Below are 19875 nucleotides of genomic sequence, written 5' to 3' on the forward strand. Positions count from 1 at the left end.
ACTACAATTTCTGAATATTTTTTCTGAAATCTATCGAATGGTACCAAACACGACCCCACGGAGGTGGGGGGGGGGGGGGTTACTTTAAAATCTTAAATAGGAACTCCTTTTTTTTATTTCAGATTTGGATTCTTTGCGTAAAAATAAGCAACTTTTATTCGAAACGTTTTTTCTAATTACGGATAGGTGGCGCTATAATCGGAGAAAACGGGTGTTGGAAATGGAAAATTAAATTAAAATATGGAAAGTCCCCACTAAAATGGAAAATTTTACTTAACATTTTTGGTTTTAGAACCTAATAATCACAACCCAATAGGTCCCCAAAGCGCTCGAGTGACTGCACATTTAGCATACTTTGCTCCCCTACTATATATGTATTATAAATAATATGCGAAGTAATTATTAACCCAAACAACCATAATTCAACTTTTATTTACTAATAAAGAACTGGACGAAAGTGTCACATCAGCTTTTATGAAACACATGAATATTTACATAAAAAGGTAAGTGATCTGGTTGAAATCGATATTCCCAAAATCATCTAAAAATTGTTTATACTTGAGTACTTTGAGACTCTTGTATGAAATGTGAATACCGAAATACGATTAGGAATCTCCATTATGTAATTTTTAAATAATACATAATTCTTAGGAAATGAAAGGTATTATACAAATGTGTTAAAAAATACTACCCACTGAAATTTTTTGATGGCAATAAATGATGAATTGGTTTATCGAATTTATTTTTAAGGTGATACAGTAGCGATCAACAGGTAGCCAAAACGCGTTCCAAGATTGAGGCTGTAATTTTGAATATTTTTTCGAGATATTTGGCACACGTATTTGTAATATAATAAAGAATGGCGGTACAGAGCCCAATTTGAAAAATATATTAATATGTGGAAATTACTCTGTAAATAAATACAATATTAAAAAAAACGAGTCTGTACCGCCATTAAGAAGAACAAAAAAATACACTTTCTTCAAATAAACTTTTTTATCAGATGCCTAGATTTTGTGTCATTTTGGAACTACTAGTGAAATAAAAAATTTTAGTAGTTCCAAAATGACACAAAATCTAGGCATCGGATAAAAAAGTTTATTTGAAGAAAATGTATTTTTTTGTTCTTCTTAGTGGCGGTACAGGCTCGTTTTTTTAATATTGTATTTAATTACAGAGTAATTTCCACATATTAATATATTTTTTAAATTGGGCTCTGTACCGCCATTCTTTATTATATTACGAATACGTGTGCCACATATCTCGAAAAAATATTCAAAATTACAGCCGCAATCTTGGAACGCGTTTTCGCTACCTGTTGATCGCTACTGTTTCCTCTTAAGTAAAATATGTCATTTGGATATTTTTTTAAACTCGATAGATCCTAGGGACATGTCGGTAGATCGGTAGGATCATCACTTTTGGGAGTTTTGGGAATATCCCAATTGACAACGCAATATACACCGACGCCGTCTACAACGAGCGACGAATCAGAGATGCCAGATTGGGGTACTTTCGCCCATTTTTAGGGTAATTTGAAAGCACATGGGAAAATTTTTATAGGTTGAATTGGTTGGGGAATTTTTCGGGAGGAAAATTGAGCAAACTGAATTGCAATATAAATGTATTGTTATGATCTGCTTTTTATTAATTATATATTAATTATTATTTATCTGATTAATTATTTAATTGTCGCAAATCATACATAAAAATGAATAAAAAATCTCAGGGTGCCTTTTTATACTATAAAAAAAATCTAAATTATCTCACGTTATACTTATCTTCTCTCGTGGGTTCAGTATCTCTTAGTTGATCCTAATCGGGATAAAATAGGGAAAAGAAATAAAGCAAAATATTAAAATAAACATACAGAATTGTCTTTTATTTGTCAAAATCAATACTCTCTAAACTCTATCAAATCTAAAACCTGTGGACACAGATGTCTGAATCAGGGCCGGACTGGCTCATGAAAAAGGCGCCAACCCAAATCCTAAAAAAGGCGCCAACCTAATCTCTAAACAAAGGCGCCAGACCCCCCTCCTAAGCTTTTACATCAAACTTTTTATGTCAAGTAAATTAATATTACTTGTGATTTTTTTTAAATATAATTTAAATTTAAATCCATAAAGTAATTTACTATTTTTATTGGGAATAGTAAATTATATTAAGATGCCACAAACATATAGCTTCCGTTTTCAAGTATCCTTTTTACTCTGTTACGCTCTTTGGTTATGAAAAGTGCTAATAATTTTTCAACTGCTTTTACAGAATAATCTACTGGTTCAAAAACATTTGACAAAAATCATGATGATTGGTGTTAGTGATGAATGGTCTAGCGGTCTAGCGTCAGACGGCCGCAAACGGAGCCCTCGGAGAACTGACGATACCCTTTGTAATTCAAGCTTTAGTGTGGACAAGGGCACTGCCTTGCCGGATAGTACAATTCGCTCCTACTTGTGGGAACTATATGGATAAGTATTTAATCACGCAGGAAATAAAACAAAACGAAGAGACAATGGAGCGAGTCACCAGTGGTGGTGCAGCTGGAACAAACTATGAATGTACAAAAGGAAAGTACTCAGCGAAGAGGAAAACAGGAAGGAGGAGACTATAATCTTTGGAGAAGGGGGTCTTCGGTTAGAAGATCGTCGGTCAGGGGTAGGGACCTGACCAAGACGGACCTTCCAAGGAGGCAAACTTGAAAGGAGCTCCTCATTTGGGGAAAAAAGATCTAGAGAGAAGGATGAGGGCTTCGACATAAGGCTATGATAAGAGCAATGGAAAAACTTACCAGAGTTACAAATAATTTAGTGAAACTAATGTCCGAAAATACAGACACGAAGGTCGAGATCAAGAATGCGGTAAAAACCTTAAGAGAGCCACCGAAGACATGGAGGGCACTTTCAGACAAGTCGCCCTCGGCAGCATTGAGAAACTAGATAGAATAGTGGAAAAATCCGGCGAGGAATGAACGACTAAGGAGACGGCAAGTGTGTCCACACAGATGGACATCGAAAGTTGATTTACAACGAATGCTGCACCAATTTTTAACATAGCCGTCAGAAAATTTAACATGTTAATTTCCCCAAAAAGACAAAACGCATGGTTACAACAGCAAATCCAATAAGATGTAAATTGAAGCTGGATGGTCAGATAATGGAACAAGTGATGGAGTTTAAATATCTAGGCATCACACTATCTAGCTACGGAAGGCTCGAAACAGAAATGAAAGTTCAAGTGAATAGAGCAAGCAGAGCCGCAGGTTGCCTGAATGACACAATATGGAGAAATAAAAATATCGGAAAAGAAATGAAAGGCAGAATTTACAAAACAGTCATCAGACCAATTATGACATACGCGGCAGAAACACGACTCGAAACAGAGAGGACAAAAAGTTTGCTCGAAACAGCGGAGATGAAAACCCTTGAAAAAATCGATGGTAAGACTCTATGGGACAGAGCTAGAAGTACAGATATACGACGGAGATGTAAGGTGGATAACATTGATAACTGGCTAAGAAACAAGAATAGAATAGAGTTATCACATAAGCCGAATGACAACAAATAGAGTAGTAAGGAGAGCGAGACACGGTTCCCAAATAGGAAGACGATCAGTTGGAAGACCACGAAAACGATGGAACGACAACTTACTAGAGGCACATTGAAAAAACAGACAGGGTCATGTCTATATAAAAAGAAGAAGAAAAATCCTATGGTGGCTAAGTTAAACCCATGTTAAACTTTAAAATTCACAGCTATTATTTTTTTATACAGGTATATCGTATTGAGAACAAAAAGCAGCGTACTAGAAAAACATTGTTAGGATTTGGGTCCACGGTTTTGGTTACACTATACTAATTGGCGCTAACTATTTTAACACAAAACCTAAAGTGTAAGGGCGCTGCTTGTACTCACCGACTTCGTTATGTAAGATTCTGGGGCGCGAAAATCTTATGTGTATAATGTAGTTAACCAGCTCAGGAAATTACACATGTAGATTTAATGCCAATTGTAGGATGTAACATTCTTACATTATAACAGAAACAGGGGAGATTGATACCTAAAGCCGCCCTAATCGTAAAAATGGTCTTCGAGGGCGCCGCGCGTTGCATCTAGACTATTAACATAAAACCCTGGGTACCATTTTCGAGCTATGTGTTCTAGACTTTGATTATCTGATACCTGATACGAGTTGAATTTACTCATAATATATTTTAGGCCAATTGTGAGATGTAACACTCTTATATTATAGTAGAAACAGCGGATATTGATACCTACGAAAGGCGCCTGAATCGCAAAAATTATCTTCGAGGGCGGCGCGCATCGCATCTAAACTATTTGATTATCTGATACCTCAATCTGATTCATTGTCTGGCTTCAATATTTAGGATTCTGGGGCGCAAAAATCCTGTATGTATATTGTATCTATGTAGTTATGGAGCGCCGAAAACTACACCTCTATATTTTAGGCCAATTGTGGAATGTAACACTATTTACAATAATATCAGATATAAGATAATCAAATAGCTTAGATGTGACGCGCAGTGCCCTTGAAGACCATTTTTACGATTTTCGTAGTTATAAACATTCGCTATTTCTATTATAATAGAAACAGCAGAAATTGATACCTACGAAAAGCGCCTAAATGGTAAAAATTGTCTTCGAGGGCGCCGCGTCTAAGCTATGTATTAGAATAGAAACAGCTGAAACTGATACTTACGAAAGGCGCCCGAATCGTAAAAAGTTTCTTCTAGGGCGCCGCTCCTTGCATCAAAGCTACATATTTATTATAAAAGAAACAGCGGATATTGATTGCTACGAAAAGCGCCCAAATCGTAAAAATGGTCTTCGAGGGCGCCGCATCTAAGCTATTTGATTATCTGATACCTGATACCTGGTATTTTGTTGTACCGACTGGCTTCATTGTGTAGGTTTCTGGTGCGCCCTCGGGGCTAAACGGCGAAATCAGAGCCAAGTAAAAACATTTTTAGGGGAATAATAGCTGCATCATCTTTGTGTAATGGTTAAAAAAAAATTTTCAGCATTTAATTTTTTTATGGATAGATACTAACTAAGGCAAAAGGCGCACCGGCTCAAGGGCCGGTGGGCCGGCGGGCCAGTCCGGGCCTGGTCTGAATGAAATCTTTACCACTTAAATTTATTATAGTTAAAAAAAAACAATTTATCGGTTTGTTCCCGATGACTTTGGTAAAACAAACTAAACAAAACAAATTTATGTATTCGCAAGATTAGCTATACTTCCTATTTACTTTTAGAAATATTGGAATTTTAATTCATATGCCTTTTACTCAAAATTTTAGTTTCCGAACATAAAAATATCTTTCACATAAGTTGACTGACCTTTTGCTTCACTCACTCTGATGTCTTCTCGTGACCCAAAACAGCTCTCCCTCGTTGACTATGTTAAAGGCTACTCATCAAAGCCCTCTCCGTTCTCCAGCTTCAAAACTATCAGCATACCAGCACCAATTCTCCAACAAGCCGGGCCTCTTTTGACACGTACTCGATTCAAACAAAACTCCAAAAATTCTCTGCTCTCCTTCTCACAATAATACAGAATCAAAGAGGTATTTCGTCTCAATTTGATCTGTCTCTCGTTCCACTTTTCAACACTATTCTCCACTATCAAACAGCCACTGGTATCTGCTAACTATCTATCCACTAAAACGTCGAACCGGTCCTCAGCGATGCCAAAAACATAATGACTTCCCCTTCAAACTCTCTTAATCATTCAAACTACTTTTCCCCTTCCACGTTGCCAAGAATCTGAAACATCGACTTTTCCATTCGACAAACAAAACAGTCACCCTCAAAACCATTCCGACCATCCTAATTACCTTCTGAGAACTATACAACATTTACTCGTGTTGAAACAAAGATACTAAAATTCCAAACTTTCTCCTAAAACCACTTTTGTAGAAATTGATAATTACCTCTACCCTAAACAATCTTTTTCCATTTTAAATCAAAATACATCGTTATTTTCACTTTAATTATTCACAAAAGTCTTTAATGGTTCATCGGAAAGCTCATTAAAAAAAGAAATCCACTTACATCCAAACTAAATTCTAATAAATATTTACAGATCAATATACAGGGTGTATAAAATTTTGTGCCCGCGTTATTAAAAAAAAATTAATTTAATTTTTATTTTGCCTTTGATTGATAAAATTGAAAACACAATATTATGTAACACATAACATTATAAAAAACCAATACAGAAGTAAAAACTTCGAGATGTATTCTGGTATAAAATCGTTTATTTAAAAACTATAAAATGTCATCGATTGCAGAACGTTTTCGTTCTAAACAGAACATCTTCAGTGCATCCTGCCGAGTATTTTGAAACTAGCACACCGTAAATAGTGTTAACATCATCATATATGGTTTACATAATGTAATATGTTAAAATGTTATGACTACAAGTCGATGTTAATGGATAAAGTGGAACACATGCTAAAAGGGTGCCATGGTTCCCTGCTCGAAGATACTAGGTACTTGCCAATTCAATGGGCACAGACCAACTGCCCATTGAATTGGAAAGTACCTAGTATCTTCGAGCAGGGAACCATGGCACCCTTTTAGCATGTGTTCCACTTTATCCATTAACATCGACTTGTAGTCATAACATTTTAACATATTACATTATGTAAACCATATATGATGATGTTAACACTATTTACGGTGTGCTAGTTTCAAAATACTCGGCAGGATGCACTGAAGATGTTCTGTTTAGAACGAAAACGTTCTGCAATCGATGACATTTTATAGTTTTTAAATAAACGATTTTATACCAGAATACATCTCGAAGTTTTTACTTCTGTATTGGTTTTTTAAACTATGGTATACAGCCAACTATTGGGATTTTCCCATTGATTTTTTACATAACATTATATTAACATTATAACCTATCGAGTATTTGCTTCTGATTAAAAAAACCGAAAAATGGTTTTTGGAACAACCGCTTTTTTTGACCAGTTATAACCGCCAGGTTAAACCGTAAGTAAAAAACCGGTATAACCGAAAACCGGTTTTTTGTTCAACAACCGCCATCCCTACCTTGGTTGTTACAAATACAGTTCGCTGGAATAAGTTTTACCCCCCTTATTAACTTATTTATTTTTAGCACATAAGAAAAACGCTCGGATAGGTCGATTTTTAAAATAATCATAGTATATTATAGCGTAAATGTTTCGAACTTTACGCGATCCCTCTTCTTCAGGTGACAGGCACAACTTTGATTTTTTTAAATAGGAAAGTAAGTACATCATGTGACACCTCATTTAAAGGCTTTTTTCTACAACCGTGTTAAAAATGCAATTTTTAGAACTCCATACGTGCGTTAAAAATACTACTTTAAGGCAGGGCCGGTTTTAGGGTTCTGAGCGCCCCTGGCAAAATAAAATTTGGCGCCCCTTCATATAAGAATATACAAATCTACTGCAAATATAAAAAAAATAGGAAAAAATCAAAATTTTACCATAAAGAACTATGTAAAAATATATTTATTTAAAAAATAGTAGGATAGTTATTACTTACAACTTATCCAACATAGGGCATAGCATAGCGAGCACATTTTAAGTTCAAGCGACGAAGAAGCGAGGTAAAAGATAAATGCACATTATCAACAACCAGTAAAAATGTGTATAAATAACTATTTAGATGGAAAATAAGCCACAATTAAATTGAAAAAAATAATTTTATTATCGTTTCGACGCCCAAATCGGGTGTCGTTGTCAAAATACTACTAAATTAAACAAAAATGTTGTTGCTTAGTAAAAAATTCGTCTAATAATTTATTTAGTCTGACTCATTTATATCATTTAGTGTGTATAAATCTTCTACAAGACCAAAAAACATGTTGATTGTGCGCAAGATATAGCTGCATCCCCAATAACTAAATTGAGGGAGTGGCATCCACTTAGCATAAAATAACATGCGGATATTCTTTGCAAACGCGAGCTTGTACATCTTTATTTTTTCTCTTCCTTTTAGAGCCGTTGTGATATCCTTGGCCTTACAATCATCTTTGCAAATTCAAATAAAATCATTCATTATTTTTTTTTATTATCTCATGAGCTTTTTATTATCTCTATGACTCGATACCTATAGAACCAAGCTATGGTTTTAGGTATCGAGTTACTAGGACAAAAAATATGCTGCATACTAAAATTAAACCCGGTACTGTGGGATAAGAACATCAGTATAAAAACAAAAAGAAGAATATAATATAACAACATGACAAAAAGTATTCTGAATAATGGGTGTGAAAATTGAATAAAAAATACGAAAACCAAATGCAAAATAAGAGCAACAGAGATCGAATACCTAAGTAGAAGCTGTAGAAGGGATAGAATAAATAACATAGAGATTAAGAAAATAATGGTAATGAATTCAAGGGATAATAGACAACATAGAACAAAAGAGATTAACCTGGTACGGACATGGCAGAAGAGCAGACCAAAATCGTTGATAAACAGAATAACAGATTGGAGCCCGATAGGAAGAAGGAAGAGAGACAGACCCCGAAAATCTTTTAGAGATAAAATGGACGAAGCAATATTAGAAAAGAAACCTGCAGGACTGGAAAAACAGAAAGAACTGAAAATAACGGTCAAGTGAAATAATACAGGAAAAACTATGGAAATCCAGGGTGGTCAAGAAAAAACAGGATGTTTCTAAATAAATGCAACAAACTTTAAAGGGGGTCCGGTCCTGAACATGGTAACACAAACTGTGTCTACATTTCAGTCCCAAAAAATCATCTTTTTTCAAGTAGTTTATATCCAAATAAACTTGAAAATAAGCAAAAAGTAATAGTATATAGTGCAGTTACCTTACGGAATAAACCAGTGAGTTTTTATTATTTATTTATTCAAAACATTACAAAGCATACCGTTTGTAAGGTTAAGTGACGGCCGAAAGGCCAGTTCTCGGAACGAGTTCTGGTCCTGAAACTGGTTTATAATTACTAATGAGTATACCAAATGATACCAGATCCGACCTAACTAATTTGTCAACAATCATGACTGAAGATCATCAACAACCTCAAAACAAAACCTCATATTCAACTGTGCTTAACAATGCTTCTTCAATTCAATTTCCTTCAAAGCTGCAAGCAATTTTATTTAATTCGCTACCTGATACTAAAATAGAAGAGTACTTAATAGCACTTGGTGAAGTTGTTCATCCACGGAATATTTTATTTTCATCAAGGCTATCAAATAACAGAATATGTATTTATCTCTCCAGCGAATCCCTGGTGGAAAAATTTATGTCCGGTCCAGCAGAAATAACAATTAAAGGCGAAAATTTAAAAGCACGAAAATTGATAACTCCAAACGAAAGACTGTTACTATCGGGTGTTTGCCCTTCTATTCCACATATTCTAATAGAGAATGAGTTAACCAAATTTGGTCTTAAATTAATGTCACCTTTAACCTTCCTTAGAATCGGTAGTCAACTTCCAGAATTTCAACACGTCCTCAGTTTTAGAAGACAAACTTATATTCAACCACTTGTAGATATAGACCTTCCCTCTTCTTTCTTAATGACATATGATCAAACTTCGTATCGCATATATTTAAGTTTAGATAAACCTTCATGTTTTATCTGTAAGAACACAGGTCACGTTGCAGCAAATTGTTCAAATCATAATCAACAAAATGATTCCTCTCATATCCAACACCAACCGCAACAACCAATACAACAACAACCAATACAACAACAACCAATACAACAACAACCAATACAACAACAACCAATGCAACAACAACCAATACAACAACAACCAATACAACAACAACAACCAATACAACAACAACCAATACAACCACAACCAATACAACAACAACCAGTACAACAACAACCAATACAACAACAACCACAAGAATCCCCCAAGTCTATTCCATCACCCCTAGAAATGGAACCAAATCATCCAGTCAGTAATTCTAGTGCCGAACCTTCACTTAACCAACAAACAGATACTAATTTAATGCCCCCCGTATTAATTATGGAAACTAATTGTATATCTAAGGATCAGTCAACGACCAATAAGAGAACAATTTCGGAAATTAATACTACTCCATCTCCCACTGAAGAATTAAATAAAGAATTTAAAGTACCAACACAAACCAAAAAGAAACAAAAAAAGCAAACTGAATCTACCAGATCAATTCAGGAAATAATGATGCCAACAAAAACAGTATTTCACGATACGTCAAATAATTTTAACTTAACATATGAACAAACACTTGACTTTTTTGAAAATTATACTAGCTCGACTGATCCCATTAGTTTATTACAAACATACACAACGGATATACCCAACTTTATTTACATGTTAACAACAATTAAGCCATATTTTACAGAAAAAAGCATGAAAACTAAATGCACTAAATTAATAAACAAAATCGAAAAAATGCTAGACGATCCCGCTTATCAAGATAGTGATTGTTCGACAAATTCAGCTCCAGAAATAAACTAAAATCTTCGAACCGATACTACAATGGAATGTTAACGGGTTTTATCCCCGTTTAGAAATGCTTAAACATTTATGTTCAATAATCTCACCATCAATAATATGTTTACAAGAAACAAACTTTAAAGGATATCATAGTTATGACATGAAGAATTATTCTTGTTTCCATAAAAACCGAGAAAACGCAAATATCGCTAGTGGAGGAGTTGTTACGTATGTTAACAAAAAATATGAATCAGAAGCATTAGTAATCAATAGTAATTTAGAAGTAGTAGGAGTATCAGTGTCCTTTCCACAAAAAATGAATATCTGTAATATTTATATTCCACCTGACTTACCTATCACAGAAGCAGATATTTCAGATGTATTAGATCAGATTCCCACTCCCAGAATAATCGTTGGTGATTTTAACAGCCATAATCCAATATGGGGATCTCTTGGAATAAATTCCAAGGGCAAAATTTTAGAAAACATAATTACCTCAAAAAACCTAAACGTACTGAATGATGGACAATCAACAAGATATAATATTCATACAGGTACTTCATCAGCTATCGACCTGTCATTATGTGATCCTCTACTGTCAGCAAAGTTTTCATGGGATGTAATTCCGTTTTTATTTGGAAGTGATCATTATCCTATTAAAGTCTCTTTTAACAGTAATTATGAAGATACTAATACAACCCCAATTCCAAAATGGAATCTAAAGAATGCCGATTGGTATTTATTCAAAAAGTATATTCAACAGAACTGCCATAGCTTAAAAGAAGTCACCGAAAATCATCATATAGATGAACTTTTGAATTCGTTTATATCATTAATCCATCTTGCCGGTGAAAATCATATAGGTAAAACACAAACTCTACATAAAAGAAATTCATTACCATGGTGGAACGCAGAGTGTACTGATATAATAAAGAAATATAAAAAATCCTTTAACAAATTGAAACGTCACAAAACACTTGAAAATACTATAGAATATAAGAAGTTACGGGCTCAAGCTAGATATATAACTAAAAAGAACAGAAAAAAATCTTGGCAAGAATTTATGTCCTCTATTAATTCCACTATGCCTATAAGCACCGTATGGGAAAAAGTTAGAAAAATATCTGGAAGTAATACCTATAAAAAGATTCCATTTCTATGCAATAACAAACAGATAGTAACATCTAATAACGAAATAGCAGATTTATTAGCAAAACAATTTGAAATGAACTCCAGCAATAACAACTTTTCTAAAGAATTTATCAATACCAAGATGATTTTGGAAAATAAATTAATAGATTTTAATTGCATTGAAGATAATCCTCTTAATATAGCATTTACCATGGAAGAGCTTAATCACTCTTTAAGTACCAGCAAAAAATCGGCGCCAGGACCAGACGATATTCCTGTTAGTTTCTTACAAAATCTACCAGATAATGGAAAACAATATCTTCTTAACCTATACAACAGAATTTGGACTAATAATGAGTTTCCCACAAAATGGACGCAGGCGATAATAGTTCCATTACTAAAACCAAATAAACCACGAACTGATCCCGAATCCTATAGGCCAATTTCGCTTACCAACACAATGTGTAAAATCTTGGAAAAAATGGTGAATAATAGACTAAGGTGGTTTTTGGAAAATAATAAATTAATAATCAATGAACAAAGCGGCTTTCGCAGGAACAGATCCACTTTAGGTAATTTAATTGACCTAGAATCCGAGATAAATGAATCGTTTGCAATTGGACAGGAATGTCTTGCGGTTTTTTTCGATATAACAAAAGCGTTTGACATGGCTTGGAGATACGACATTCTTAACACACTAAGTCAGTGGGGCGTCAAAGGTAACATGCTATATTTCATTCAAAATTTTCTTAGTAAGAGACAATTTAAGGTTAAGATAAATGGTACACTATCCAGCACTAAAGACCAAACAAATGGAACACCTCAGGGATCTGTTATTAGTTCAACACTATTCTTAGTAGCAATAAACAAAATCTTAGAAAACTTTCCACAACTTGTTAAAGCGAGATTATACGCTGACGATTTAGTCATATATTCAAGAGGAAAAAATATTCTTTCTATACAGAAAAATTTACAATGTGCATTAAATCACCTTGAAAACTGGTCGAAAGCTGTAGGATTGCAATTCTCTACAACCAAAACTAAATGTATTTTATTTTCAAAAAAACGGCAGTCTACAACTCCAGATCTTCAGTTATATGGAAACAACTTAACTTATGTGGAACACTTAAAATTTCTAGGAATGATCTTTGATAAAAAGCTATCTTGGAAGTACCACATTATGCACATTAAACAATCCTGTCAATCTGGTCTCAATTTAATGCGTACACTGTGCAATCGTAATTGGGGTTCAGATTGTAAAAGTTTGATTCTTATTTACAAATCTCTAGTACGATCCAAACTCGATTATGGATCAATTGTATACTCATCTGCAAAGAAGACACTTCTTGCTCAACTAGAAGTCATACAAAATACAGCATTAAGAATAGTCACAGGAGCATTCTGTACTAGCCCCATTAATAGTTTACAATGTTTAACCGGAGAACCACCTTTAAATTTCCGAAGAATGTACTTGTCATTAGTCTACGCATCATCCATATATGCAATAGAATCGCATCCCACTTTCCACCACACTATTGCAGAACGTTTCAAAGCAACTTATGTAAATAAAAAAAGAACTAACCCTCCCTTTTACGAGAGAATCAGAAAATATCTCTCTCTCAATAATATTCAATTCCCAAAATTTTTTAATCAGACAAATACAGTTACTCCTCCGCCCTGGACCTTTCCTCCTGCAATATGTGATCTAACTCTCTCTAAATACAATAAGCTTGATACCCCCCATGCAACAATTAATCAATCTTTTCTCAACATACTTGCTTCTTTCCCAGATCATTGTTATATTTATACAGATTCATCTAAGACTGCTGATGGTGTGGGATCGGCAGTTGTAGATTCAAACACTATATTACAATTTAAATTATCTTCCACTTGCAGTATTTACTCTGGAGAACTATATTCAATTCTGCAAGCCCTCATTCACATTCGTACTCAAAAAATTCCAAAATCTGTCATAATTACCGACTCACTCAGTGCATTACATACGATAGAACAGTTATATACAAGTAATCCTATAAGTATTTTAATAAAAGAACAATTACATTTACTGAAGAACACGATGCAGCAAGTAAGCTTTATATGGGTTCCATCACACATTGGACTTCAAGGAAACGAAAAAGCAGATTTCCATGCCAGAGAAGCAATACACAGTGCGTCTTCAGTGTTAGTGAACTTAGTGCCTGTTTCCGATTACAAACCATTCCTTAAAGAAAAAGTGTTAAACAAATGGGAAAACGAATGGAATCTTTCACAATCATCTCTACACACAATAAAGCCCTCAATTGAACCTTGGTATGAGATAGACCTAAATCGCCAGCTGTTTGTGAAGCTAAATCGTTTACGCATAGGGCATAGCAGACTTACTCACAGCTACCTAATCTCTAAGTCAAATCGCCCTATTTGTGACCTGTGTAATTGTGACATCAATGTAACACATATATTAATAGAGTGTCCTAAATATCTTAATGAAAGACAAAAACACTCCATACCTCTCAATATAAAAGCAGTCTTAGGATCACACTGTAAGCTTACACATTTGTTTAATTATTTGAAAGACATTAATGTTTTAAGCAAACTATAACCACTGTTAACATTTTATAATTCTTAATTTGTAAATTATATTGTTACCTAAATGTGAACTTATGTAATAGTCAAAATGTTATTAGATTTAAGTAACCATGTATTAATGACAGTACAGCTAATAACCCAAAGTGGTTGATGCTGATAATAAAAAAAAAAAAAAAAAAAAAAAAAAAAAAAAACTTTAAAGGGTAATTCTATATGAAAAAATAATGACAGTTTGCTCTATAAGCGTATGTCAGCAAATACTTCGTTTCCGAGATATGGGGTGTTGACATTTTTCTTACAAACTGACGATTTCTTTATTGTTCTAAAACCGGTTCAGATATGCAAATGAAATTTGATGTGTTTTAAGAGGTAATTATTGCGCATTTTTTGACATAAAATTAATAATTTTATATCTACTGTTGAAATGGTGTGAATTTTTTTAAAGAAAAACATAGTACGCCACTGAGATATTTCAAATAACAAATCATTTTGGAATTACTCTTTCAATTTATGATATATACAAAAATCTATTATTCCTTTTTTTCATACGTCGTTCGTGCCGTTTTTATGCAAAAAGTGAAACATCTTAACGCGTACAAAGTATTCGAAATAAATTTCTATATATTCATATTATGAAAAAGAACTTGTCAATTCTAATTCATATAGATATACCTGGTTTGTTTTTTTTTTATTTCAAATTACACACCCACGGACACACGACAATGTTGATAAAGCAAAGTTTACAGAACAGGAAGACAAAACTATCTAACCATTGAGGCTATAATGACAAGTAGCAGTATAATAATATCACTGACTATTCATAAATTTGTTGATACTTCGTAAATCTGATCTTCGTGTATTTTAAGTATGTATGTATAACATTGTAATACCATAAAAGTGATAGGTATTACCTGACAAAAATGACCTTTAAAAGCCATAACAGTTTTTAGGTTGCATTATTTTTATTAGAGAATTTTTGTGAGCTAGAACTAGTTTTCTTATTGTTACAATTATTTAATATTAATTGTCTTAGGAGTAATCTTAGCCCAAAGATAATCTATAAAGTCCAAAAAAATAGTGAATGTAAAAAATATTATATTTTTTTTTTGTTTAGCTAATGCCTCGACAACTAATGGCCATTGGCATGGTAGGTACGGTAATTTTGAACAGTTAGGTACCTAGTGTCATGTGTAAGTAGTGTGGGTGTTGAGTAAGTGGCTTGTTACTTTGCAATGTCGACGTCATTGTCTTTGCAAAGAGACGCTAATTGTATCCGAACGTCTGCGGTCCCTCCGGTGAGAACCGATCCCACGAGGACAGAAACTATATTCATTTATTAATTTATAATAAATGAAAAATTTCCGACCCTGGTGAGATTCGAACCCACAACCTTTCGGATTTTTTCGATCCAAAGGCAGGCGCTCTTACCACTGAGCCACGGAGGGGGGTAAATATTATATTTATATATCAGCGTCTCTCAAAATTTGGCGCCCCCAAATTCTGGCGCCCCGGGCGGTCGCCCGGCTCGCCCGCCCCTTTATCCGGCGCTGCTTTAAGGCACTAGTGCTTTAAAAATTTTATGGCACTGCAATTCGTATTGATCGTATAGGCAATTTTGATGTAATGTCAAAAAAATATAAAAATGGAATGTCAGTCAAGTTCAAGTAAAAGTTTTTGTAGATATTGTCCTGTAATTACGTTTGTAGAAAAAATATTGCATGATATGCGTGTTAAAAAGTGCATTTTTAAGGCACTCATGTGAATTGCAGAACTCGCTGTCGCTCATTCTGCAAACTTTCACATGCGTGCCTTAAACGTGTACTTTTAACACTTATATCATAAATAACTATTGAAATACTGATTACAAAAATTTATAGTATTTTAAGCCTTTCTGAGAGCATATGCGCAAAAATTTCGCTCGAATTATTTTTAAATGCGTTCATTTTTTTCGAATACTGAGAAAACCTTAAGTATTTTTAAAAAATTTAAACGCAGAAAGAAATATTACTGTATTATCCATGGTCGAAAGTCCTTGAGAACTTCTATAATATTTATTTTAATAAGTCACAGGGGTGAAAAAAAATAGTCTGATTTTTAATTTTAAATATATATTACAAAAGAAACTTTTTGTTCATTATAAGGGACTTTCTGCCCTCGGGAATAATGTAGTCTTCTATTTTGCGTTTAAATATTTTAAAAATACCTATTAGTTATCTCAGGATTCGAAAAAAATAAATGCGTTTAAAAAGAACTCGACCGAAATTTTGCGCCTACGCTCTCAAAAAGGATTAAAGTATTAAACATTTTTGTACTGTTTGAATTTATGCGACGATTGACGATCCACTGTTTTAAAGATTGGTTGAACAGATGTTGCCAGTTGTATGGTCCTCACTATGTGTATCGTAAGTTATTCAACAGGGCATAGAATATACATGGTTAGAAAATATACGCCAAAGTCAGCGCCTCTATGCGGAAAATCTCTGAACTAAAAATTGATGTGGACCATACAAAGTGAGGTCCCACTTTTTTTTGTAAAAAAACAGTGTTTGCTATCAGTACATGTCTACGAAAAAGTCTTACATTGATTGACTAAGTGAGGTCCGTATACTGGACCTCACTTTGTACAGGACCTCACTTCAACCGCAGTTTCTCTTGATATGTGGCTCACTTCATACGCTGGGAGTAAATATATATATATATATATATATATAAAACGGAAACTTCAAGTGTAACATATATATATCTTGATTGACGTCCAGGCACCTTTGTATAAGTATGTTAAGTGAAAAAAGAGCTTCACGAGTTCCCAGGCCTTTGCGAAACCCAAATTGCGTATCATTAATGTCTATGTCTAGTTTATGATATATTCGGTTATGGATGACTTTCAGTAGCAACTTTAGCACATGGGACATCAAACTAATGGTGCGGTAGTCGCCGCATTCTCGTGCGTTTTTCTTTTTAGGGAGGCAAATAAAGATCGACGTCAACCGTTCTTTGGGTAATGTGCCTGAGCTATAAATTTTGTTCAAGAGTACCACTAAAATATCAATATGCTGCTCATCTATAATTTTTAAAAAGTCGATAGGAAGCATGTCAGGTCCTGGGCTTTTTCTGTTCTTCATTGTTTTTAACGCATGTATTATTTCTTCCGTTGTAATATATGGACCTATTTCTCCTGAAGTAAGTCAGGTTTGACTACCTTGTCATATCATTCTTGTCACTTTAGATCTTCACTTCCTGATGTATTTCATTCGGTCTCACGTTGACAAGTACCCTTTCAGCTTTTTCGAACAGGGAAGCCATTCTACTTTCGAGCACTAATATCACAACTATTAAGGCCTTTGGTACATAATTCGCAAATATTTTACGGCTATCCCTACTTTTTCTGTCTTTACACGGCAAATTACGTGTAGTTTAATTCACACTGGTATGGATACGTAAACATTACTAGAATGTCATTCTACTTCACAATGTCATCATTAACTTTAAAGAGATGGCTTTTGAATGTTCTTGGATAACTGTTATTTGTATAATTGCAAATTATTAATTCAGTTAATAAATGTGATAATTTTTCACTATGTATCCAGTGATTGTAATAATAATTTTTATTTACAACAAAAACTAATAATCAATCGAGAAAAGAGTAAAAGTGTTTAAGTGGTTTTTTTTTAAATATATTGTATCACAGAATCTATCCTGATGTATTCTCTGCTTGGATCTTCCATAAATAATAAACAATAAATAACTTTTTATTAAGTTCACGTCTTAAATCAATTTTATCAAATACACTATCAATACTATTTAATCAACAACTCAAAATATTCCCGATGCCATGTCAAATATTTAAAACTGTCACTGTCTTGTCATCATATTCTATTTGACTCAGTGTGTTGTATGACAAAGATAGCGAATGTTCGATTTGGAAATTATCACCACAGACATGGTGTCCATTTCTTTCCGAATCCTGAAAAAACTAATAAATATTTTTAAAAAATTTAAACGCAGAATGAAAGACTAAATTATTATCGAGGTCTGAAAGTCCCTTATAATAAATAAAAAGTTTCTTTTGAATGAGATCTCACTACATTCACACTACATTTTCACACTACATTTTCTCATAGTTTTTCACCCCTGTAATTTATTAAAATAAACATTATAGAAGTTTTCAGAGACTTTCGGCCCTCGGTAAAAATGTAATATTTCATTCTGTGTTTAAATTTTTCAAAAATACGTATTAGTTTTCTCAGGATTCGAAAAAAATGAATCCCCATTTGAATAGTATTGCAGCCGAAAATAAGTACCCATCCCCTTAACATCGACATTGTGTCGTACTACAATAGCACAATTTAATAAATAATTATGTACTTAAATTTGAAGGCTATATAGCAACTAGTGAGCTAGTTTCAATTACTATACCGAATGAAAGTATTTACCACATTTGTTTTTTTTTTCTTAACACTCACAATTTAACCCTTTTGCATTCATTTAACGTGGAAATAATTGATTTTAGGTCACTGAAGATGATCTGACTTGATCGAAAACGTTCTGATATTTTTATAATCCATTTTGATGACCTTTTTAAAGTTTTTTAATAAAAATTATATACCCTTATACAAACTGAAGTTTTTTACTTATATGTAAGATTTTTGAAGTGAAAACTTCTTTAGGGACGTTGTGCGATTTTTGAATAGGGGAAAAGCATTGAATTCGCGACCGTCATCGCGACCGTCATTGCGACCGTCATCGCTTATGCTATATATTATTTGTATGTATGTATAAATTGTATAGAAGTATTTAAATTTAAAATAAATGTAAAACCTATTTTAGGATGGGGAAAAAAAGGTTTATTTCGCGACCGTCATCTCTTCGGCGAAATACATTTTGTACGTATCTATATTATGTGTACGTATACATAATTTGTATAGAAGTATTTAAATTTAAAATAAATGTAAAACCTATTTTTGAATGGGGAAAAAAGGATTTATTTCGCGACCGTCATCGCGACCGTCATCTCTTCGGCGAAATAAATTTTGTACGTATATTTATTGAAGTGAAAACTTCTTTAGGGACGTTGTGCACTTTTTGGATGGGAAAAAGTATTAAATTGGCGACTGTTATCGCGACCGTCATCGCTTCGAAGAAATAAATTTTTGAAGTGAAAACTTCTTTTGGGGACGTTTTTCACTCTTGGGATGGGGGAAAAGTATTGAATTAGCGACCGTCATCGCTTCGACGAAATAAATTTTTAAAGTGAAAACTTTTTTAGGGACGTTGTACACTTTTTGGATGGAAAGAAGTATTAAATTGGCGACCGTCATCACTTCGACGAAATAAATATTTGAAGTGAAAACTTCTTGAGGGACGTTGTGCACTTTTTGGATGGGGAAAAATAATTAAATTAGCGACCGTCATCGCTTCTACGAAATAAATTTTTGAAGTTAAAACTTCTTTAAGGAAGTTGTGCACTTTTTGGATGGGCAATTATTCAATTAGCGACCGTCATCGCTTCGATGAAATAAATTTTTGAAGTGAAAACTTCTCGAGGTACGTTGTACACTTTTTGGATGGGGAAAAATGATTAAATTAGCGACCGTCATCGCTTCGGCGAAATAAATTTTTGAAGTGAAAACTTCTTTCGGGAACTTTGTGCACTTTTGGGATGGGGGAAAAGTA

At 33.8% G+C, this 19875-nt stretch overlaps 1 protein-coding gene across 3 annotated transcripts in view; it reads right to left on the reverse strand.

The window, feature by feature from the left end:
- LOC126883268 (transcriptional regulator ATRX-like) overlaps positions 1–19875 on the reverse strand; it is a 442769-nt gene that overhangs the window by 62603 nt on the left and 360291 nt on the right. The window lies entirely within an intron of this gene.

Source organism: Diabrotica virgifera, chromosome 4 (assembly GCF_917563875.1).
Source record: "Diabrotica virgifera virgifera chromosome 4, PGI_DIABVI_V3a".
NCBI classification, from domain to species: Eukaryota; Metazoa; Arthropoda; class Insecta; order Coleoptera; family Chrysomelidae; genus Diabrotica; species Diabrotica virgifera.